The sequence below is a fragment of the Macrobrachium nipponense genome, chromosome 37 (assembly GCF_015104395.2).
Source record: "Macrobrachium nipponense isolate FS-2020 chromosome 37, ASM1510439v2, whole genome shotgun sequence".
NCBI classification, from domain to species: domain Eukaryota; kingdom Metazoa; phylum Arthropoda; class Malacostraca; order Decapoda; family Palaemonidae; genus Macrobrachium; species Macrobrachium nipponense.
The window spans coordinates 34,769,607-34,795,730 of NC_061097.1; the positions used below are offsets into that span (position 1 = coordinate 34,769,607).

The 26,124-nt window shown below is 35.7% G+C and overlaps 2 protein-coding genes across 2 annotated transcripts in view; one reads left to right on the plus strand and one right to left on the minus strand.

The window, feature by feature from the left end:
* LOC135209113 (uncharacterized) overlaps positions 1 to 26,124 on the minus strand; it is a 330,064-nt gene that overhangs the window by 288,875 nt on the left and 15,065 nt on the right. The window lies entirely within an intron of this gene.
* The window catches only part of LOC135209112 (UDP-glucosyltransferase 2-like), a 43,955-nt gene continuing 40,132 nt past the window's right edge, over positions 22,302 to 26,124 (plus strand). The window contains exon 1 of the mRNA XM_064241743.1: positions 22,302 to 22,352. The gene's annotated coding sequence lies outside the window, so the exon portion shown is untranslated. The remainder of the gene's footprint in view (positions 22,353 to 26,124) is intronic.

Below are 26,124 nucleotides of genomic sequence, written 5' to 3' on the forward strand. Positions count from 1 at the left end.
TTACCAAGTACAGACGCATTTTCAACCGCATCTAAAAATCTATTTAAAATAATTCCATTGTGATTTCGGGAGCAACTACCAAGATTAATACGTCTAGCATTTAAATCACCGAGTAATACACAATCCTCAGAATACATGACATCAGGTAGATCCTCAATAGCCAAAGAATCTGCATGTACAGTTGGACACAGGTTTCCCTGGTACACCTTCTTGAGGGACTTCGAAAAATTATATGGTAACAGTGTTACTGGGGGGGATGGGGGTGGACTCTTCCTCTCTTAGCAAGAATTCCACCAATAAGCTCTGGAATTCTTTCAGTGGGAGGAGTCATTAGGCAAGGTTGGAGAAACACACACACACACTAAGTAAAAAAAAAAAAATAAAAGAAATCTGAGCAGGGTATATCGCTGTAACTAAGATTACTGTCTCACTTTTAATATAAGTTTGTTTATTAAGATTCCATTTAACTTTCGTCTAAGTCGTTATCTTACCACCGTGTCTGTTATTATATATCGGTCATATTCATTACGCAATACTTAATTAAAATTGATCAAAATTTTAGAGTTATATTGGTATAGAAAAGAATCACGAACATCATAACAGGATATTTTAACCTTATCACGTAAGCCAAGTTTATAGTATCGGTTGCAGTGCTTTTCCTACCAATAATATAATAGGAAGCTATAAAGAGAAGTAGCAACACTTCATTGAACATACCCAAAAACTCAGTGAACATGTAAGTGTCCGACACCTTAGCTCCTCTCTCTCTCTCTCTCATATTAGCTACTTTAAAGTGACATGTCATCTAGAAATACCACTGCGCTAAGTATTCAATTTTGATATGTCATTAACACCCTTTAATCTTGACTAAACTAATATATGCATATATATTTTTTCGGGGGGCGGGGGGAATGGTGTCGGGGATAGAGTTCTTGTTGTTAAGCCGTCTTACAGGTTTTGGAATTCTAAAATGTAATTCAAACTGACAAGCTTCTTGCTTTTGCTGTACCGATGTCCTCAGCCTGGCTTTGCTACAACTGAAATGGGTGGGGGACTAGAGGTAAGGTGGGCCTGTTGCGACCCCGATGAGTGGACGAAAAACTAGATATGCTCGTGGATAGAGAGTATGGCTAGCCAAAAGCTCCACTTGAAATATTTTCTTGTTTATCTTTAATGCCTGCGTGTTTTTAGTGTTTATCCTAATATTATTATAGTACTGAAGATTTTCTGAATACAACAACATTTACAAGAAGGAGGATTAGGTTAAACTCACTCTCTCTTGTAAATACATATAGAATGAAAAGGGGAGAGAGAGAGAGAGAGAGAGAGAGAGAGAGAGAGACTAGATGTTACTGAGGAATCAAAATGAAACTACTAGGGACAGAGAAAATTCCACAACGTGTAATGGAAAGTGAAGAAGGACTCCCAAACTTGGTGCAAACTTTTAACCATTCCCATATGGTAAACTTAATTCGTTTGCCAATGATAAACAATTGTTGATATTCAGAGGTTTCATGTATTCATGGTTGGGTTTGTATTCCCTCTTGAAAATACTGTAGAGGTTATTCCCTACACGCCGTTCATTACAATAATTATTACATGATATGGATAAACATATCTACTTGGCTTATATTTTCTAATATATTAATTGTGATACATGTTTTAATGTCATACAGACAGAAATTCCTTTCGCTCCTATCATCATTCGTGTGAGGATAAGAGACAGACGTCTCCATTGTTAAACAGCCCCTTCAGTCATTTACCTGGCCATTGTGGAAAGAGCTATTTGGAGAAATGTGGTTTGATGATATTGTCCTAGGGTTCTCTTTTTAGATAATTTTTAAAGAAAAACTCAGGATAGTGAAATTCCCTTTAGATTTTTAACTCCTTTAAAATATCAAATTCACCTTTCTAATAAATAAATTATAATAATCATGATCTGGAGCTAAACGATATGCATATGTCTGTTTACGATTTTTTTTTTACATCATACGACATGGAAGTTCAGCGGAAGCCATGGGGTAATCCAAATATACACACTCAATTTTTACATTTATTTTTAATATTAGTGAAGTCCAGCCACCTTCCTTCTAGATCACCTCTTGCAATCTGTTAGGCATAGAAGGTTCATGGTTTCTGACGATCTGTGGTCGGTTGTGGAAGAGTTTCCATTGTGTTCCCAGAGGTTCATAAGTTGATCTGGTCTCCTCTCCCTCTCAGGCTCCTAACATTTTACCAAATTAGCCTAAATATTCTCAGTGAGGTTCATGTCTGTATCCTTACTTGGCCAGTCAAGCAACTGCAGATCCTCTCGACCTTGAAACCATTCCTGGACTATTCTGGCCGTATGGATGGGGCAGCGGTCGTGAATGAAAATGACAGGAGCAGGTGGGGAGGAATAATTCGGCTGTTGAAGTGAAAGAAGTTAGAAATCCTGAAGAATTTCAATGTATTTTTCACCAGTGAGCCTCCACTCAATCCAGGTGATATCATCCATATAATGTAAGAAGATCCAGCCCCACACGTTTACTGTGACATGCCCATTCCTGGTCACCTCGTAAATGTCTTCTGTAGTATCTGAAGGGAAAATATCTAATTTTTAACAATTTACGCTTTGCTTTTCGTAATAAGGAAAATAATTCTATATCGTTTGGGGAAATAAAATGCTAAGTAACAACCCTTGCAATAAGTTAAGAATGTTTATTCATCTGCAAGGATTAATACTTATAATAGCATTAACTTTGATCTGCAACAGTCCGTTATGATATGATATTCTTTAATTCAGTAAACAGGCTGTACTCTATATTATAAGTTTGCCTACGTGATTATTCATAACATTAATAATGTATTTGCTTAATGCCTGAAAGCTGGCCATAGTAGAACTAATGGGGGTTTTCAATGAAGAATTTTTATTTTCACACTTCTCGTAGCAATATAATTCAGTTAGCGGAAAATACATGGTTATTGACAAAATTATTATCTTTTGATTATAATATTACCCTTGCTTATAATTATTATAGTCTGACTGTTATTAATGATTTTAGAAACTCACCTTATATTATTCTGTCTTCAGTTATGCATTCTGCCGTGACTTCTGCTAGTAAAAGACCTTTCGTCACTGCATACGACTCGAGACCAAAATTCCATATCCTCCCCCACAAACTGTTGGACGAAGTCAAGCCTATCAGCACAATGCCGAGAAATTCCTTCTTGGCAAGAATTCTATGAGGTGTTCCTGCCTCATGCAGACGTCTTCGCACCGTCATAGCCTAAAGATTTAATGCCAGACGTTCACAAATAGCAATAGTATTGGTAAAAGGATCTTCTTATGCTGCTCGTCGGATGTCGTCGTTATCTTCACGGGTGGTCATTCGTGGTGGAGGTCTTCGAACTGAAATACGTAATTAACATGCAGATACCTAGATAATCAAGATTATGGCCTGTTTACTTATGGGAACGCTATTTGGTATTCTGGGAAGTAAAGAGAAAGAATCACTATTTTTTTTTTAACTTTTATTAGAAAAATATTACATGTCATTTACATAAGCAAGGTATTACAAAATATTACAAAATATTACAAATTGTACACCTACAATATTTACAAATTACTGGATTTTATTTTTTATTATTAACTAGACTTTAAAACTTTTTTTCCTTAACACTATATATTAATTGTGATATTACTTACAAAATTAATACTGGCTATTTAAAAACAGTAATTAATGTACTCTATTGTGAAAATATTTTTTATTCTTTCTTTGTAATTGTTCTTTAATAGCCACTTATCATAACAAAATTTGCTTTTAATAAAGGCATCTGTTTCCTCTTTTGTGTAATGTTTCTTTTTACTAACCCAAACAGCATATAAATACCCTACAATTAATACAGTGGCACTATTAAGATCCTTTTTAGTCCTATAATTGAAACTAAACATTAATGTTTTCAAAACATTATCTCTATTTATTTTACAAGTATTGAATAGCACACTTTTGAAATACTCCAATGATGTTTTTATGTGACTACAAAAGTAAAAAATATGCAAGGTGTATTCAACATCTTCACAATGATCACATCTATCACTGTTTTTGATATTTAACATTTTTAGCCTGTTGTTGGTCGCCAAGGTTCCATGTGCATATTTAAAGGCAAACTCCCTTTCCATGATACCAATGAAAGGTTTGTTTATGCTCTCCCATACCATTTCCCAGTCCAAAAGTGGATAACTCTCTTCAATTTTTGGTGCATTTTCTGGCCTTATAAATTTATAGCAGTCTTTACTATTCAAGTTTGGGAATTTTTCATGCCGAGAAACTTTCCTGATGACATCAATTGCTACTGAGTAAAATGATGTTGATAAAAATGAAATCTCATTAATTTCCTTCAAATCTAACAAGAAGCTTATTCTCATCTTGCAATAGAAATTGCTCAAACCTATATCCTTTTTAATATCACTCAAAGCTGTCGAACTGAAAATCGCTAATGATTTAAAAAAAAACATTTATTATTCCCAATCCACCTTTTTCTTTAGACAAACAAAGCGTCTCTCTGCTTAACAGGATGGTAAGTACCCCTCCAGACATACCGGAAAATATGCATATTATTTGAGCAATGTATTTTTTGATGGAGGCAAGGTGTGAGAAATATACCAAACTTTGGCGACCAAAAACTAGAGAATTAATAATAATAGCCTTCTGGAAAATAGACAGTTGTCTTGGACTAAGCATAGCTACTGATATTTCAATATTTTTAGCAAGGCGAGACCAATTCTCTTCACACGTCATCTCAAAATCATTATAATAAACCATACCAAGAATTTTTATACTTTCAACAGTTTTTAACCAACTGAGAGGCCAGGTGTTTCGGTTCTCCCATTTACCAAACCCAATTATACTAGTTTTGTCCTTGTTTAGCTGTGCACCTGTCGCAATTTCAAACAATTGTATTTCTTCATAGCACTCTCTAACTGAATCATCAGTTGACAAAATCATAGATAAATCATCTGCATAACCCTGCAGACATATATTTACACTGTTAGGTAGGCTTGGCCCTATTATCTTGTTGTTACTCTTCATTGCCCTATATAAAGGTTCTTGAAATATACAATATAACAGCATGACATCGGGCAGCCCTGTCTTACAGATCTTTTAATACTAAAGGGGGAACCAAATAAAACCCATTTACAAAAAATACGACTTTTACAATCCTTATACAAAACTCGAACTAGGTCCACAAATTCCTCTGGTAAACCAAATTTCTTCATTATTTTAAAAACAAAATCCATATTTACCCTATCAAAGGCTTTAGACCAATCTAAGCTTAAGATTGCCAAATCTAGACAGTTTTGTTTTTGCATGAAAAATTACATCTCGAATCGTATTATTACAATTCACAATTGACCTTCCTTTCACTGCACAATATTGTTCCGGGGAGATAATCTTCTCAGTAACACATCTCAATCTGTTTGCTAAAACTTTAGCAAGATTTTATAGTCCACATTCAGTAGGGTTATAGGTCTCCAGTTTTCCACCACGGATAAATCTCCTGTTTAGCTAATAATTTTATTATACCTAAGGATTGACTATCTGACATGCATTTCATAGTTGCAATGAATTTGAACACCTCCATTATATCAGATTTTATTATACACCAAAACTTTTTGTAGAATTCTATAGGAAGCCCGTCATATCCTGGTGATTTACTTTTACACATACTCTTGACAGCATCGAAAACCTCAGCTTCCTCTAAATCTCTGCTCAACAAATGTACATCATCTTGGTCCAAACTAGAATTACAGAAGCTAAGAAAATAGTCTTGACTTTTTTCCTGACCTGAGACCATACTAAATAATCTTTCAAAATGCTCTTGAATAAAAGCAGATATTCCCTCTGTACTTTCTATAATGGAACCATCTGGTTGTTTTTATGCTGGTAATGCTAGTATGATTTTTCTTTTTTTCAGCACCAAGTAGATGTGCAGACATTTTTTCACCCATTGTAAGATCATTTAGTTTGGCTCTTGCTTTATACCCTCTAAAATTTCATTCTGGATGTCACAAATCCTATTTTTGAGAAGCTTAATATTGTCATAATTTACACTAGTTTTGTAGTTTATGTCATAAAGATGCCGTAATCTTGTTTGTAGCAAGTTCAGCAAGCCATACTTTTCTTGTGATATCTTTTTACATAATTTGACAAAGAATGTTTTTACACTGTAATTTTGCCCAGTCCCCACCATACAAGTATGTTATCAAATGTACCTTTTTTCTGCTTTATACACTGCCATACATGCATAAAATTTCCATCAGTTTCATCAGAATCTAAAACTTTCACATTTAACTTCCAATACCCTGTGCAAATTACATGCGTGTTAATTCTTAGCCTCAAAACAACCATACTGTGGTCTGAAAAACTTATTGGAACAGTGTCAGCAGATATTATATTATCAAATAACTTGACAGTATACATCCTATCTATCCTTGATCCATAGTTTTCACGTATATAAGTGTACTCTGGTATTCTGTTTGAGAATTTGTAATTGTCTTTCAAGGCAAGGTTTTTCACAAGAGTACTCATAGACTTAGACAACAAGGCTTTGTTATTATTACTGCAATCTCTTGTGCTTGTTATGCAGTTGAAGTCACCCCCAAAGATTAGATAATCATTATTATGTCTCAGGTAGTACAAAATTTCATTTCTAAAGAAGTCTTCCCTTTCTGCAGATTTACTTGTACCAGACGGAGCATACACATTTAGGACAGGTATAATACATTTATTGTAACATATTCTTACACCCACAATTCTTCCATTAGTGTCCATTTCCTTAGTTAAAAGTTTTACACTTGTTTTATTATTTATACATATCATTGTACCTCCTTTTAAATTGATTGATGGATTAAACACTATACTTGTAAAATGAGCGAGATAACTCAAAACTGAAAAATCTTTAACATTATGCTCTTGAATTAACAGGATATCAATTTTATAGTACATGATAAGAGACACAACCTTCATTTGCTTATTTACTTCATTTAAGCCATTAATATTTAAAGTGGCAACAGAAAGAGCCATTATATCACCGAAAATTAAACAATTAAATTTGGTTTTTCTTTGACAACCTACCTTTCCCATTCATTTTTGCTTCCCTCCTTTTTTCTTTGGTGGATTTTCCTTTAGTGAACCTTAATTTACCTACAGTTTCTAGGTCTAAATTCCACTGACTTTCTGACATCATGTTTGAACCTTTATCATCATTTTCCAAATCATCTTCAATATCACTTTCTTTATTTACCTCTGAATCCATATCACATTCTTCTGGCATATCATCCACAGATTCATCATTCCTATACAGGGACGTGCAGAGAACTTTTTCAGGGCAGGTGCTCAAGTGAAAAAAAGGGCAGAAATATAGAGAGGAATGAGGCTAAATATATATCGGCTCAATATTCTTTCAAATTTATCTAAAATAGTCATTAATAATTCAAGAAAGAGATAAACATGACTGATATCATAGGTACCAGTGGGCTAATGTTTTATATGAACATAAAATCTACAGTACTGACTACCAGTAGAGCTAGGAAATTTAACAAAAGAAAAATTATAATTATTACTTTTGCATAAATGACTGCAAGAAAATCAATCTTTATGATCAATACACTTGGCTAATAACCAGACCTTATCATTTTATATTTATAAGAGATCCCTTCTGTGTGCCATTTCTTTGAATATGCTGATAACTTCACTGTTGTTGATTGTGATATCCTTTTCAACTGCTAGCAACAAAGGTTCAGATAACCTCTCCTCACTGGACAAGCTGCATAGCTTTGTCTTCACCACCTTGAGTTTGGAGAAGGTCCTTTCCACTGTTCCAGTTGTGATGGGTAGAGTGGCATAAATTGTTGAGAGTTCAAGCATAAGCGGCAATATCTCCTGGACATTGTTTTCTTTCGTCAGGTTGAGCATTGTAGCTGCAGTGTTCTGTGGCAGGCAAGGAGATGAGGAATAGAAGATCTTTAATTCCAACCGTAGCTTGTCTACTTCTTCTAACTCATAAAACTGGCATAATTTTTGCAATGACTTGAATGCCTCTTCATTCACAGATTTTTTCACCATCCAGTTGGATATTGTTGATTTAAAAATCGAAAACTAAATATCACGTGCAGCTCAAGAACTTAATTGGACATATTATGCAACAAATGAAATGAAACACAAGCTGTATGTGTCTCATTCAGTAGGTTAATGGCCACCTACAATAAATCGCTAACCGGGGTGAGGAAGAGAGGACCTGTACCGTTCGGCGTTCCAGTCCACATTACGGTGGGCCGTACCTATTTTCCTCTCCAAATCTATTAATTTACTCGACTCTCTTGGTCCACAGTCTCTCTCCCTCTTTTTGTTATTACACTTTTATAGCTAAAAAAGGAGTCAAAGCCTTAATACAGAGGCAATACCAGTTAAAATAACTACGAAAGCTTACCTGGCCTGTTTGTCCAGTCTAGCTCAGCTGAGCTTGCCTTGGCCCCAGTGTTACCAGACAGTGAGACATATAGTCAGCTGATCTTTGGTGACCCAGTGCCCTTGCCAGATTTATAATTACCCTAATAATAGTAATAATAGTAAAATAATAATATAATAAATAGTAAGTATAGTAATCAGTAATAGAATAAATAATAGTAGTAATAAGTAAGTAAATAATAGTAATTGTAATAGTAATAGTAATTGTAATTGATGTGTAATTATTATTATTAATTGTATTATTATTATTATTATTATTATTATTATTATTTTATCATTATTATTATTATTATTCATTATTCATTATTATATTAATTATTATTTTATTATTATTATTCATTGACACGGATAGGCGGCGGGCCTATAATACATCCCTCTCAAAAGGCACTTTTTTCCTTAAATACAGTTAAGCAAAAGGGGGTGCAGGTTTGGCTTGGGCCCCCCACCCCCAGCCCCAAAAACCCCCCCTGGCCCCTCTGCACGTCCCTGTTCCTAATAACACTGAAGCCGCTACAACAATTTCTTCAAGACTGTCCAGTTCTTCATTTTTATCATCATCAACGGGAGAGAGACTCCCAATAGTGTAAGGAACACGAGGTTCGTCTTGTGAGCGAGGTCCTTCATCATCAGTTATTTCCATTACTTGAGAAGCACCTTTGGGTGCACTTTTTATTGCAAAGATATCACTGTCACTGTCAGTATCCTTTATATCAATCATCATTATTAGTTGAAACATTGTGATTTATCTTCTATTTCAGTTGGCTCTCCAATAACATCATCAACACTTTCGGATAAAGGAAAAGTTACAAGTTGTTCTACTACTTCGCATACTTTACCCATCTGGTCTTTATCAAGGATGCTAGATTTCGCTTTGTCATTGCCAGCATTAATTTCATCAGATGGTGGCTCCGCATTTCCTTCATTATTTTTCGCATGCTGAATATCATTAGTTCCATTTCCGTCAGGAACATCACCCTTACCAGAATCCTTACCAGGCATTGCTGGAAAGTCATTCAAATTGAAAATATTTAACTTCGGTTCACTATCCATGTTACAATTAACTGCCATGTGAGAGTCTCTTCCGCATTTGTAACACGTCTTTTTTTGTCCATTGTACAGAAAAACAACATTATAACCACAGATATTTATGGAGGATGGGATGTTTTTCTTTATTTCCATTTTCACAGTGCGTGTTCCATTTAGCAGACCACTCGCCCTCCCATGAGAAAAAGTGTTGTCTTAGATGGAGGACTTTTCCATACTGGCTGAGGACACTAGTTAAAAGGAGTCTTCCAAATCAAAGGGTGCATAACGTACTGATACATAAGTATATACACTGCTCAAATTAATTACTAGGGCCTTTTCCCCATCACCAAAATTAATCACTTTGTCTTCATACTCTCGTATAAAGACGTCAAAAACATTGGCCTCAAGAAATTTCACAGCAACTCTGTTATTTGGTATATTCTGAAATCCTCGTATGTCTTTTTCATTTATTTTCAACTTATTGAAAATGACATCACATGCGGAGTCGTAATTAGGGGAACAGGAAAACTTTAAACCGATAGAAGTCTTTGGTTTAAGTTTCATAGGTATAGGGGTGTATAGTCGATTCATTTAAGGTAGATTCTTGCGCCTACGAGACGTTTGTTTGGCGGCCTCTGATTGGCTGGTACCGGGAGGTAGGCCGCTCGCTCAGTCTCATTATTTTCTACTGAGGCTTAGAAAACTAGCAAAATTATGTTTATATTTCTTTAATCAACTCACGCTTTGCTCAAGATAGGAAAATTTTGGTCATACCATAGGATTCGGTATTAATTGTACAACTAAGTCATCTTTTCCTGAAATCAATAAGATAAAACACAAAGGAATTACAACGAGTAAAAGTGAAAAGAGAAGCATTTAATTCTTTATACCTGTTTTTATTTATCATCGGATTTTGCATCATTAACGCGATTAAGATAAAATAAAACTTGTGTTTTCATACAACAAATTCACCCTGAATACGCTGGTGCTTTCAGATTTTGGATGCGTGTAAAATGTGAGGAGAAAATGAAGAATATGTCTTATTATGTTGCATCAGTAAATGATTCAAGTTTGACGGTATTGCTGAGTGAATGAGATCTGCAAGGCGTCGTCGTTGCGTTTGTCGCCTCAGCGAGAGATTTGAGTTGACAATTAGCGATATAAAAGGTTGCAGTTTCGACAATATTTACCATGTTATATTAATACATTTTCTGAAAATAAATACACAGAATTTACATTATAACTGTCGAACATTTTAAATCCAATATTATATAGTATTTCTGGGCATATTTGATAAGGAAAAGAATAATAATAATCAGATGGATGCATCTGGTATCATTAGCTCAGACCCATGCGGGCCGCGGGGAATTCAATCCAGCAAAGAAGTTGAACTTTGTGGAAAGACGACTTCACACTTCAACTCGGCCTAAACTTTAATCAGGTTGCTTCAAGATATTGTTTCTAATTTTATTTTATGAATATATTTTCAAATGAAACAGACATCAGAGATTTATTTGAGTGATATGAAATAATAATCTCAGTTAAGTAATAAACAACAAATAATTAAGAAAGATTGACTTCCTATCAGGCTGAGTCAAGTGCGACTGCAACATAATATGACATATTATTCATTTTCTCTTCACATATTACACGCATCCAAAATCTGAAAGCACCAGCGTATTCAGGGTGATTTTATTGTATGAAAATACAAGTTTTAATTCATCTTGATCGTATGGCTTATTAAAAATCCGATGATAAATAAAAACAGGTGTAAAGATTGAAACTTTTTCTCTTCACTTTTATTCGTTGTAATTCCTTTGTGTTTTATCTAATTGGTTTCAGGAAAAGATTATTTAGTTGTACAATTAATACCGAATCCTTTGGTATGACCAAAACTTTATCTTTTGGAAAACGTGAGATAAATGAAGAAATATATACATACTGCATGTTTTCTAAGTCACAGGCGAAAATATGACACAATGAGCGAGCGGCCTGCCTCCCGGTACCAGCCAATCAGAGGCTGCCAAACAAACGTCTCGTAGGCGCAAGAATCTACCTTAAATGAATCGACTATAGTTTGCCATCGCCATCAGGAAGAGAACGGTCCGTTTTCTATGATGACGTCACATCGCCTGAGGCGACCCGAAACCCCGGGCCTGAGAACGCCTAGAGGGTCTGAGGCAAAAAAATTCTAAATAAAGAGTCTATGCAACAAACAGGTTAACTTGAAGCACTATCTAGTTCACTGCCATCTTACTCACAAGTTGTAGTCCAAAATCACGAGAGAGACCTCAAAATACGGCCTAAAAACCAGAAATAATGAGGAGCCTTCCAAAGGGCGTTTGTAAACAAATAAGGCTTCTTCTTCTCCCTAAAGAGAAAGAATCACTATTAGAGTTCAACAGGACCAAGGCAACTGTAATTTAGGTTTCATAATTTCACGGGTTTATAAGGGGTATCGTTTAAAAAATTAATAAATAAATGAAATTAATAAATGCTATCCAAAGTCGGTCAATTTCCCAGTCTAAGCTTGCCTCCTTTTCCATTTATTTACTGTTGGAGGGGAGACGTCAAGACGCTGTGCAACAGCACCTATTGAAAGCCCACTTTCTCGTAGAGCGACCATCTGCGCCCGGAGAACAATATGTTGCTGTTCATTTGGAGACTATAACGAATACTACTAGCAGAGGACAGAAGCCCTAAAAAAAATTTATACAATACCTCAGTCTAGCCATGATTGGGTGACAGACTTGTTAGCGTGTAATGGAGGTGCTGTAGCAGTGATATCGTTATCACCGAACAAAGTGATATATTAAATCACACGATTACTGGAACTGATTGATTGATTGGCTGTTACTGGCATTGCAACATCTCAGGTCATTACTGTCATTGTTAATTGTCTGTTTGTAACACTGTTTACTAAAGGTGGTGCTGTTCCTCTCTTAACGTGAATTCCACTAATCAGCTTTCGAGCTGTTTTAGTGTATAAGAGGTTGGAGGAGGCAAACTTGTAATAAGTATTAATTCTCATAGATGAATAAACATTATCCTAATGCAGGGGTTGTTACTTAGCATTACATTTCCCCAAACGATATATCATTATTTTCCCTTTTACGGAAAGCAACGCGTAAATTGTAAAAAATTTAGATTGCTTTCCTTCAGATACCACCGAGGAAACATTTACGAAGTGGCCAGGAGTGGCTTGTAACCGTAAACGTGTGGGCCTGGATTTCCTTACATGGTATATGTGATATCACCAAGACTGAAGAGTTTCACCAGTGAAAAATACGTTACAATTCTTCAGAATTTCTTCCTTTCCACCTAGCCCTGTCATTTTCATTCATGACGGCTGCCCCATACATACGGCCAGAATAGTCCAGGAATGGTTTCAAGGTCTAGAGGATTTGAATTGGTTGCCTGGCCAAATAAGGATGCAGAACCACATAGATCCCGAGAAAGATAAAGTCGATTTATTAAAGATTGAACAATTCACAGGTGCCCCGAGAGAAGCCAAAGTGTAGTGGAAAAATCACTGAATTTCTAATTAGTTTTCTCCCATGTGTGCATAAAATTTCTTTTTATTTTTGTTCCCATTATTTTTATGCTCATCCATTTCGTATGAAGTAGCTACTGTCGCATGTGTTATGTACGTAATATAAGCTGGTTAGGGGTAATTATGTTTGCTTTATGTCTATTACAATTAGAATCATAATTATCTGACCTGTTATCGAATTACAATTACAACTTCAATAATACTGAAATAAAAAATTTAAATATTGGAAAAAAATTTCACAAAACTTTTTGCACAAAAAAAGGAAATAAATGAAATAAAAATATTTTTAGAATTGGTAGCTGGCTTGTTAAGATTTTCCCCTTTAATAATATAATAAATAAATTGGGTGGCGACTCAAAACATCTCTCTGTTGCATTTGGTTAAGATGAGTTCTCGAAAAGTAAGAGGGCTGCTCTAGGATAACAATCTCAAATAAAGTACTTTATTATTTGAAATTTTCAGTTACAATTACAATTGCCATTAAGTATAGATAAAAAACAACCGCAATTATAGTTAACTTCAAAACATATAATAAAAACATTTCAGATCAAAGGTAATGTTTATTTGTAATTGGTAAAGCTCTCTTACTGATTGTTTCACAGACAGCGCAGTCACGTTTTTGGTCAATAACACTGTAATGAATACTGGTATCAGTACGAGATTTTGCTATAATTTTTCGGTATAATCAAGACTTTAACTCAAATGAATGTCCGATAAAAATGCCCAATTTTTATTTGTAACACATAGAGCAACTATAACCAGTTACCTATTCAATCCAATCTGTAGGCAATTGGCGGCTCTCTCTTTGCTAAAAAAAAGTTGAAAAGTTGCGTGACAAACGGATTTCTGCTACCATGCCGACAGTTATGTTCCTAGGTGGCCATCTCTTCTTCACCTTCGTAATACAAGCATATGGCTGATGCCCTGAGTCCAAATGAAGATTGCGAAGGAGGTAACCAAACACAAGTATAACAGTAGCTTTACCATCAATCACAGTATCTATCGTTCTACTACTCCACCATACATGCAGATATCTCACTCTAATAATTATAATCATTTACTCCTTACCCAAGTCAATAGTCACTAAAGAAAGAAAAAACAATTTGACCTTAAGATAAAAATAGTAATAGCTACTACTACTGCTGCTGCTGCTAAGAATAATAGTAAAAAACTAAAAAAAATGTTATATTACTGGTTATTATTATCAATAATTAATTAATATTGTTCCCTTGTTTTCAACGTAGACCAAAAGTAATATATCCATGCCTAAGGTAAGGTAGTACGGTACGGAATTTGCACATTTTTTCCGTAACTGAACTATACCGTACCGTACTTTGGTAAAATTGTCGTTGCGTAATTCCGTACCGTACACATAGGCTAAATATCAACCGTGCCGTAACGTAATGCTAGCCTTGCTGGCAGGTAACAACCGAGTGAATCGTTAGATATAAACAATATTGTAAATTATTATTATTAGATTAGATAGATGGATAGATGAAAAAAAAATCGTACAAAATATACTTAAACTGAAGTAACATTCAGAGAGAGAGAGAGAGAGAGAGAAGTGAGGGGGAGGAGAGGTGAGGGAAGGAAGAGGAAGGGGGTTAAAGTAGGGGTGGAGGGAGAGGGTAGGCGAAGTTTTTTTTATACTGTTGTGTTCATATCCATTTCTGGCTAATCGAGCCTTTTGCCTCTTCGTACAGGACAAGTGTCTATTCTTTATAATTTGTGATTCATGATACTCTTATAAATTACGGTACTGGTGTAGTACACTATAGCAAAATTTCGAACTTATACGAATCTTAGTTACAGAGAAATAGGTTAGAGAATTCGCGAACACTTTTACCGAGCTCATTTTACGAAGCAGTGCTTAACGAGTATTCAGTTCTCAATGTAATTATTAACAGGAACAATAGTTATGTGAGCATATTATATTTAACAGTAGTATCTTTATTTCATACCATGGTGATTATGATCCCTATTAGCTAATTCTGCAATCAAGGAACGATATAATGATATATGGATCATGGAGTTGTTTTACTCGACTCGAAGCAGAGTCTGAATCCCAACCGAGGTGAGGTCGTCAGCAGGATTTTTAAATGAGTCAGACTTCATAACTACTCACCATGAATCGAAGGGACACAAATCTGGCGCTGCGAGGATGAATTGTCACTTTACGCGACAATGGCTTCTCGATAGAGCCATTGCACGTGATGTTGGTGTGTCCCCCACCACGGTACAGTTGCGGATAAGAAGGTGGGAGGAGAGTGGGAACTTGAACGACTTGCGTAAGTTGTTTATGCTGAATGATTGGTGGATATGTTACATTGTTCATGGTTATTTAATCTTGCTTATTTAATATGAACTTTCTTAAATGTATTTCGTCTCGCTATTATAATTTTGGTTAGACTACAGATATCCACAGCCATTCCAACACCACAGTAATATTTCAGGATTTCAGGTGCACCTCCATATTTCCACACCGGTGGGTGGTTGGCCCTTGCCGACCTCAACCATGAAAAAAGTTAGATAGTCGATTGAGTTGTCTCGGTAAAATTAAGCCTATAAGAGCATTTTATTTGTGCCCACCCCGTCACAGTCATTGTGTGTCTTTTGATAGCTATAGTTTATTAATTAAATGCCATTTCAGTGATGGCTCAGGAATGATTTACAGTTTTAATAACCACCAACCAAATTGAGAATATTATGGATATATGTAATCTCGTTCTATTTGATATGCTTTTGAAACCAAAAATATACAGCCATGTTTACTAAATTATGATCAATCCATCGAGTACAAAATTCGAAGAATCTAGAATTGATTGCGATGTTATATAGATTATAAGTTAAACATTTAAGATAATATGTTCTCTTAGCTCGGCCAGGGGGTCCACGGAAAACCACCCCAGCTGAGGATGACGCCATTATCAGGGAGGCTCGAGATCAACCCTTAACCAACGCCGAGGCCATTCATGAGACTTTGGATTAGAAGTGTCATTGATGACAGTACGACGCAGAATCCACGCTGCTGGGATTCATCACAGAACTCCAGCGACGAAGGAGCTCTTGACGGAGCGACATAAGGCGGGAAGGCTTGATTTTGCCCAACGTCATGCTGATAAGGGTTTGAACTTTTGGGGCAGGGTCATCTTTACTAACGAGAAGTGCTTCTCGTCCACATCGCATGGGAAGCTGCATTGTTGGCGAACAAATAGAACTCGGTATGATAAGCAAAATCATTACTTGCATCAATTATCAATTGCATTCTTCTTTATATTACTTATTAATCTTCAGATTTTGTTCCACGGAAGTGGACTGTCAAAATATACAAAGGGAGTTAAATAAATAAGAGTGCTATTTCTGAGATAAATATTAGTAAGGGACAGTGGCATCATTTGCTCTTTTTCCTCAAATATAATATATTTAATAAATGATTACACAATAGAATTCTTTCAATGTTGTTCATCACTGAGAATTCAAATTCTCCAAAGGTGTATATATATATATATATATATATATATATATATATATATATATATATATATGATTTATATATATATATGATTTATATTATACACCCCCATTTTTTTATCTCATTCAGATATGAACCCCGTAACATTGTTGGTGTGGTTCGATCTGGCCATGTCACCTGCAACGTATGGGGCTGGGTGTGTGTGCATGGTATGGGTGATGTGCTCCGTATCGAGGGACGATTTACAGCAGCTAAGTATGTTGAGCTGCTGCAAACCTCCTTCTTGCCTTCGTTACGAGAAAGGAATTTTCCCTTCCCACCAGGGCCCATCCTGTTCACACTGCTCACGTTGTTCAAGAGTGGTTTGCCAGACAGGATAACCTGCTTCTTCTTGAATGGCCGAGCAAAGGAGCAGATATGAATGTGATTGAACACGTGTGGGCCCAGATGGTGAACACATGGAAAATGGAACATGAAAGAACAACACAGCAACTCATGGCTCACATCAACTCTCAGTGGAAAATTTGTAGACGGAGACCGCAGCAAATTTTCAACCTTGTTCATTCGATGCCCGACAGATTGAGGGAAGTGACTGAGAGAGAGGGTGGATGGTCAAGGTATTAGATTGTATAATATAAATGTTATATTTTTTGTAATAGGACCTAAAATGTTCTCATTTTGTTCTCTCCAGTTATTTGATTATATGTTTGAATAAACATAATTCACAACAAGTTTTATTATAACCATGATATTCTTGATATGATATTCGAAGTATCTGTAAAAAAAAATGGCATAATGCCTCCATACAATATTGAGAGTATTGCAGTAAACTTTCCTACTTACTCAGGCCCCACATGTTTTTGATGTCTTCCTTATCACCGTTTCTTGTTAACAGCATTGAATTATAGAACTGAATGAATCGCTGAGCACTGTTATCATACAGTGAGGTCGGTAACAGTATTGGCAAATTGCCTTAAGGCCCGTCCACACGGCCGAGCTTTGCTCGACGAACTTTGTTCGATGTGACATCAGAAGCGGAGAAAATGCGGCAAAATTCTGACTTTTCCCGCTGTTTCTCCGCTTCTGACGTCACATCGGACAAAGTTCGTCGACCAAAGCTCGACCGTGTGGACGGGACCTTACCTGTATACTTTGTTCCCTGTGGTGTGGCCGATACAGATATGATACTCCGCCACTTATTTTCGCTTATTAGCTTCTTGAAGTCTATTAAAATAGTTTCCATTATTTGAAATGTAATGCTTTATATCCTACTGATATTCTCAATGTATCTTTGGTGTAAAACATAAGTTATTTGAACAAGAGTAAAAATGTGGCATATTTTTTGGCCGTTGTTGACGTTTCTGAGTATAGGGGTCATATGCTCTGTGGGACATTTTAAAAGGTAACTGTCAATTCAGTAGATGATACTCTTTTTATGTCAGCCACTATAAGGAAAGCCCAAATGACTTCACCTATCACCTGAGGTCAACGAAATATATAGTCTATAATATATCAGTGCATACATAATTTTAGAAAAATCAACAGTTAACCCTTAAAAGGTCAACCACGTCATATGCCGTGTTGCAGAAGTCGTCCCACACATGTTGTTTACGTCATGTGACGTTCTTTTAAGTTTTTAATTTTGTGCGCCTTCATAGCTTATTGTATCGATATTGGTTCTGTACTACTTAGTGCCTTATTAGAGGTCTTGCTGGCCGTTTGCACTGCTCGTCTTCCATTTGTATGAACTGCGCGGGGCAGGGGAGGTAAGGGTGGCCTAGGAGGTTGTCAGAAACGTCAAACCAGCTAATCCTGTGTGGCAAAGGATTAGTGGCGATAATTTTTTGCCGCACACCTTCGATTTTGATGATAGTATATCAGGAATAAAGTTTGTTTTATTCTATTTTAATAATTCTATAATGGAACTGACTGTAGAGAGATCCAATCGTTAATTTCATGTTATGAAATGGTAATATATCAAGCGAACACTCAAGGGAACAAGAGTTTGACATTACAGTATCAGAGATGAGAAATTTCTTTGCTTTGGTTATGATGATGGGTATTGTCAGGAAGGGCAATCTTCGATATTATTGGGTCACTGATCCTCTCCTGAATACACTAATGACATACCAGAACTGCATACTGAGCGCAGGGGTTTTTCTTATCACTAAGTTAGCTATTATAAGAGAGAGAGAGAGAGAGAGAGAGAGAGAGAGAGAGAGAGAGAGAGAGAGAGAGAGAGAGAGGAAACGCACTGCAACCAATGCTATAAACTTGGCTTACGTGATAAGGTTAAGATATCCTGTTATGATGTTCGTGATTTTCGGTAATACCAATATAACTTTAAAATGTTGATCAATTTTAAGTATTGTGTAATGAATATGACCGATATATAATAACAGACACGGTTGTAAGATAACGTCTTGGCCGAAAGTTAAATGGAATCTTGATAAACAAACTTATATTACAAGTGAGACAATAATCTTCATTACAACGATATAAACCGCTCAGATTTTTTTTACTCCTAATAACTCCGCCCACCAAACGAACTCCAGAACTTATTGGTGGAACTCTTGTTAGCAGAGAAGGGGCTCTCCCCCCCATCTTCCTCAGTAAACACTGTTACCATGTAATTTTTCGAAGTCTCGCAAGACGGTGTACCAGGGAAACCTGTGTCCAACTGTACATACACACACACACACACACACTCTTAACATACCCTCACACACACACTTAACATACACTCACACTCAATAACACAAAACACTCTGAATACCCAACACTCACTAGGCACTCACGATACACTAAATGCTTACTAAACACTTAAAACACTAAATTCACTAAATACTCATTATACCCCAAACACTCGGTAAACATTCACTAAACAATCACTTAATCCAAAACATTAATTAAACACTCACTAAACCCTAAGCACTCATAAATACTAAATGCTTACCAAACCCTAAATACTTATTAAATACTAAACAGTGAATGGACATCCACTCATTAAAACCTCAATAAACACTTACACACTAAACACTTGCTAAACACTAACATTCACAAGACATTCACTAAACGCTCACTTAACATTCGCAAAACATTCACTAAAACCCTAAACACTCACTGAATGCTTATATACTAAATATTCACTAAACACTACCATTCATGAGACATTCCCTAAACGCTCACTTAATATTAACAAAACATTCACTAAAACCCTAAAGACAAAACAATCACTGAATACTTACATAATAAACATTCAATAACATTCACAAAACATTCACTAAACCCTAAAGACTCAGCAAACATTCACTGAACACTGACACATTAAACAGTCACTAAACCCTAAACATTCATCAAACACTCATAAACAGTAACTAAACGCTTACTCATTAAACCCTAACAATTCGCTAAACACTTACTCATTAAACATTAACGATAGAAAAAATTCACAATCGCACTAATTTTTCATTTCTTTTGTTTTCTTCACATTAATGCTAAGTGATTATTTCTTAGGTCTTATACTTATTCATAATAATCTTCTTGAGAGAATGGAAATGTTCGAAGTAACTTGGTGTGGAGAGATTGTTTAAAAAACAGAGATCCTCTGTGTCCTTCCTCAGCCAGGTATATTTTATCTGACGAATTTTACACCACCCGAAAAAAAAAATCGACTATGGTAACAACAATATTCATTCATAAAACAGATAATACAATAATGTATCCATGATTTCATTAGTATGAAAGTCAGTTAAAACCAAAAGAAGGTAGTCCTGCTTTAATAAAACAAACCGAGTAGGCTATAGCGCAATTATTAGGATCTGTACCCTGACTATAGCGTATATATCTATTTAATGGGTGCGTATTACTCTATTTAACAAATGTTAAGTACATAGACATTTTACAGCAATAACTCTAATAAGGATATGAACTTACATGCTACTTTACAGTGCCAGTCTTCCAGCTACAGCTACATTAATGTTCATCTCGTAAACAAAGCTAAAGCGAGTACTATAATTGAACTCAATTGCTTGCTTGACAAAATAATAATATGACCGAATTATTGTGGGCCTACAGATGACTATTATTTGTATGAAACAAATAAATAATTTTTGTGTTAAATAAATACAAAGGATATAGAAAAGATAAAAATATTTATTAAATATATCATGATAATGTATAATACGGGTCAATAGTAGCCTCCTATACTAGTCTAGACATTAATTATCAGGCCTTGCCCTTCCCCCTGCCCATCTGTTAGGGTGTGTCTGTCTGGGGGAAACCACCCACTAAAATGTCTGTCATTACTACCGCAGTACTCTAGGATGAGCAGTACTATTGTAGTACAAATTTTACTTGGTATCTCTAATGTTGGATGCAGATCCTGTCTCCCCCTCCACCTCCCCACTCGTTGTGGGGTGTCTGTCGGGGGTAACCACCCACTAAAATGTCTGTCATTACCACCGCAGTACTCTAGGATGTGCAGTGCTAATGTAGTACAAAATTTACTTGGTATCTCTAATGTTGGATGCAGATCATGTCTCCCTCTCCCCACTCGTTGTGGGGCGTCTGTCAGGGGGTAACCACGTCTGTCATTACCACCACAGTATTCTAGGATGTGTAGTGTTATTTTAGTGTAAATTTTACTCGGTATCTCCTAAGTTGGATCTAGATCTAATTAACCCCCCCTTTTCAGTGCGTCGTCAGGGGGAACCCACCCTCCAAAATGTCTGTCACTGGTCATTCTGTAATCAGTAGAGTCTGCAGATATATTATATATTAGTTTTATCTGGTCTCTCATATATTGGATCTAGACCCAAAATCTAACAAGCAATTAGTGATGCTTGTTAAGTAAACCACCCATATATTTTCGGCAGAAGGTCAGTCTCACAGTTTACAAGTCTACTCCTAAATACCGGTAGGGGTTACAATCGGTATCTCGATCGTTGTATCTCAATGGTCCGGGCTGCCGGTCTAAAATAGCTCTTGAAATCATTTACAAGATTAATGTAAAGACATGTACACAACGACTCATTTACCAAGCGATTATTGCTCCTCACATGCCTCCACGCAAGCATAGGACGCATGGGACCTTGTTTTGATCGCAAGCACAGTTTAAAGGGAACTGTGACTGTCATGGTTCAGCGTTCGTGTGAGGAATAATTCTCCACTCCTACTGTTTTTTTTTTTAAGGTATAATTACTAATTTCTTAAAAGGAGAGAATGAAATAGGCTGCATAATTCACAGAGGAAGATTTAGTATGGTAAGGTTGAACCCATCCTATTTTTTTCAAGAAAAATAAAAGAAGAGTGGACGAATACTAGGCCTACAAATCATTTGACCGTCCTCTTTCTCTCTGTCTCTCCCATGTAACTCGTCTCCTTTCTACTTCCGTGCTACTCCCCCATTCTTCCCATCTCCCTACTTGGCAGGTCTAACTCCCACCCCTTCTCTCCCATGATCGCCTTTGGTGACCTTTTCTGTTGTGACGTCAGCTTACTCGATAAATAAATCGAAACAAATGCCTTACGGGACGAAAATAGCTTTTGCTTGGAACAGCGGATAAAAGCTATCCATTTTAGACTCAAAATAATAACTGAGAGAGAGAGAGAGAGAGAGAGAGAGAGAGAGAGAGAGAGAGAGAGAGAGAGAGAGAGAGAGAGAGAGAGAGAGAGAATAGTACATTAATTCTGGAAGTGTCATAAAAAATGCATTGTAAAACTCCGTCCTCAGTCTAGGGTTTTCGATCAGATCATCAGTGTCATTTGAACTGCTGATCGGTTAACACAGGTAAGCGAGCATCCGTCCTGACGTCGCTTCCAGCTAAACGATTTATAATTCATACTTCATTTCGATTAGAATAAATGATCAAAGTGGATAATTATACCAATTTTCAACTAATTTATCCGATAACCTCTCTTTTGCTCCGTTTCGTTAAGCTCTCGAGAGCTAAATTTACGAGTATGAACTTGCGTTGTGATTCTTGAGTCTTGATTGAAAGGTGAAGAAGAAGAACGAACTAGAATGATGTATGGTGCGGTTAAGAGGTTATAAACGAAGAAGAATACAGGTATTACAAAGATTCCTCTGCTTTTGTCCGAAGAACTTAACATCATTCAAAGAGGTATGTATGCATTACATACATACATACATATATATATATATATATATATATATATATATATATATATATATATATATATATATATGCTTAAAAAATCACAGTAGATGCACGGGACTTCATAAATAAGCGAATCCTTTTGTTATTTAGAAAAACTGAATCAACACCTATGCCCTGATGATATCAATATTTGTAAAGGTATTGTGTATGGTGCTATGAGTAAACCTTCTCCCCTTAATGTACCCGTGAGATTTCTCCAGGCTTTTAAGAAAATTAAAGAAGACGAAACAGTGAAGGTGACAAAAGCAGATAAATCTAATGCAGTGGTAATAATGAATAAAAGTGACTATATAAGTAAAATAATGACATTGCTAAATGACACTGATACTTATTATACGAAACTGAGGTCTGACCCTACACAGACAGTTAACTCCCATTTTAATAAACAAATTAAATCCATTTTGAAGGGCTTGGACCATTTAATTAAACAGTTTACACCGCAATGCGCCTCCCTACCTTACATGTATGGTTTAGTCAAGACACATAAAATCAATAACCCTATCAGACCAATCATTAGTTCAGTGGGCTCAGTTACGTATAATTTATCTAAATGGCTTGTAAAAATTCTTACTCCTTTGGTAGGAAATATTTCTAACACGAATGTTAAAAACAATGTTGATTTTATAAACAAATTGAGTAGTTTAAATTTGAATTATGATTTTAATATGGTTAGTTTTGATGCTGTCTCTTTATTTACAAAAGTGCCTGTAGATGACTTACTTGAATATTTGGAAGAGGAATTAGAGCGTCATGACATTCCCTTAAGTGTAGCAAATCTCATTAGTCCCATAAGGTTATGTATCAAAGATAGTAAATTTTGTTTCAATGGGGAATTTTTTGTACAAAAGTTTGGCATGACTATGGGTAATCCCTTATCTCCTGTCCTTAGCAATATTTACATGGAATTTTTTGAGACAAAACTCTTACCAAGAATTTTGCCCCAAAAAGTTATTTGGTTTAGATACGTGGATGATATCTTCTGTATTTGGCCAGTTCACGAAAACCTCCAGGAATTCCTTAGTAATCTCAATAATTTAGTCCCTTCTATAAAATTTACTGTAGAGGAAGAAAGAAATTGTAATTTGAATTTTCTTGATGTAACTGTCCATAGAAATGATAGAAATTTCACCTTTTCAGTCTTTCGAAAATCAACTAATATTGCCTCTTTTGTTCATTACTACTCCAATCACCATCAAAATGTTAAATTCTCTGTTTTTTCTGGGATGTTCCTAAGGGCTTTACGTGTCTGTAGCCCGCAGTTTATTGACGCTGAAATTAAAACTATTTATGATATTGCATTGAAACTTAAATACCCAAGGACTTTTGTAGATGTGGCATGGAAAAGAGCTAGAAAAACATTTTATTCAACCAATGACAAACTTGAATTTAGTAAGCATAACATTCTAAAATTACCTTATGATGAAAGGTTTTTAGATATTCCTAGAATTTTAAAGCTTTTTAACATAAATGTTGTTTTCAGTAATATTAATGTCAAGAGTTTAGTAATCAAAAATTCTCCTAAAGATCTTCCAGGCTGCATATATGGAATTCCTTGCAAAAAGTGTGATAAAGTCTATTACGGACAGACCGGCAAATCTCTTTCACAGCGTCTCAAGCAACATCAATATTCTGTGAGAACTGGGCAAATATCGAATGCATTATTTGTACATATGAGAGATTTAGACCATCCTATTAAACTGGGAGTCCAAGCAAGAGCCTTAGTCCCATGTAATGACACAGTTAAAAGGAATATCATTGAATCTTGTTTTATCAAGTCAAATAATAGAAATGTTCTAAATTTAAGTCTTGGTTTATAAACTTGATGCTTTCATAATTAAAAAAAGTTGTAGATAAATATAAGCAACAAAATTAATATAGTTTAGTGTTTTTACATGTTTGGGAAGGACTGTAAAAGATACTTTGTAATTTCGGTTAGGGTCAGAATCTGTTTAAGTTTGTGACCGTGTGATATCCGATAATCCTGGATTATCCCTTTTAATGTTTACCCTTTTGATAATTAACCATCTGGTATTCTTGATCTTGTTTGTACCTGAGGCCTTCCTCTCCAATTGTACTTTAGTAGCTCCTTGACGATGTCTGAATAAAGACGAAAGCGCTTGGATTTCTGACTATCATTTTCCCGTGGTATTCGCTTATATATATATAAATGTATATATATTTATATATTATATATAAACAGGGACGGCCCAGGACTTTTGATGTTCACCGGTCCACTTGAAGATGGAGCTAAATAAAATTGGGAGGTATATCTTGAAATGGAAGTATAAATTTGATGGGACACACACGCACACACACACACACACACACACACACACACACACACACATATATATATATATATATACTATATATATATATATATATATATATATATATATACATATATATAATAGTGATGGGTCGGATAAACGGCTCTGGGAAACATAAAACACATGCAGACATAACTAAAGGAATTACTTTTATTTTAGATTATCAAAATTTTCTTTAATAGTTCACTCTTGGATGCAACTTTGTCAATTATTAAATCATTATCGAGAGACATTAATATATCCCTCTCTACTGTTTATGGCATAAACTCCTGGAGGTATTCCTGTGAGAGTCTGCTTCTTAGACGATTTTTTATGAATTTCAAGGTATAAAAACGTCTCCCACAAGAAACTTGAGTAACTGACAAGATCAGGAGATACTTGTAAGCTAGACCAATTATATGATAGGCATCACTTAACAATTGTACCTACTGAGTATCTAGTAACAGCAGACTGGACATTCTTACATGAACATTTCGTTGCAATTGTCTCATGACTGTCTTCATTTAAATAAGACTCGTGTTCATCCTCATTATTCATATCTTTAACGGTGTAGTCTTCCAAGGGTGCATTTTTCAATTTTTTTCGAGTGCGTAGCTAGACTCCTTAATTCCAACATCAAGTTTTCAGCCGTTGCCCGGCTGTCGAACTTCAGCAATGGCTTACTGAGTTCTTTAAATCAAGACTCATACTCTCCAATATTGCTGTTCTTCAGCTGAGCAAAATTTCTTGGGTCTGGAATCGATAAATCGTTGTAAAAAGTCCCATGAGAAAGAAATCGATCACTGAGGCTCTGTGTGACTTTGTCCAATATTGGATTATATACCTCAACTTCATAAGCCCTCTCTGCGTCATTCAGCCTTTCACCATAAGCCTTCTCGCCAGGCATCGTTTTCTTCTTTCTAACTCTTTTCAGTGGCAATTCTATCTGCACCTTCAACTCCAAATCTGCATTCTCTTCATCTTCTAGCTGTTCATTAGTCCAACAAACAAAATGATCTGCAGCCACCTTAATACCTCCAAAATCTCTGTTTATTTTATTCAGACTCTCTTT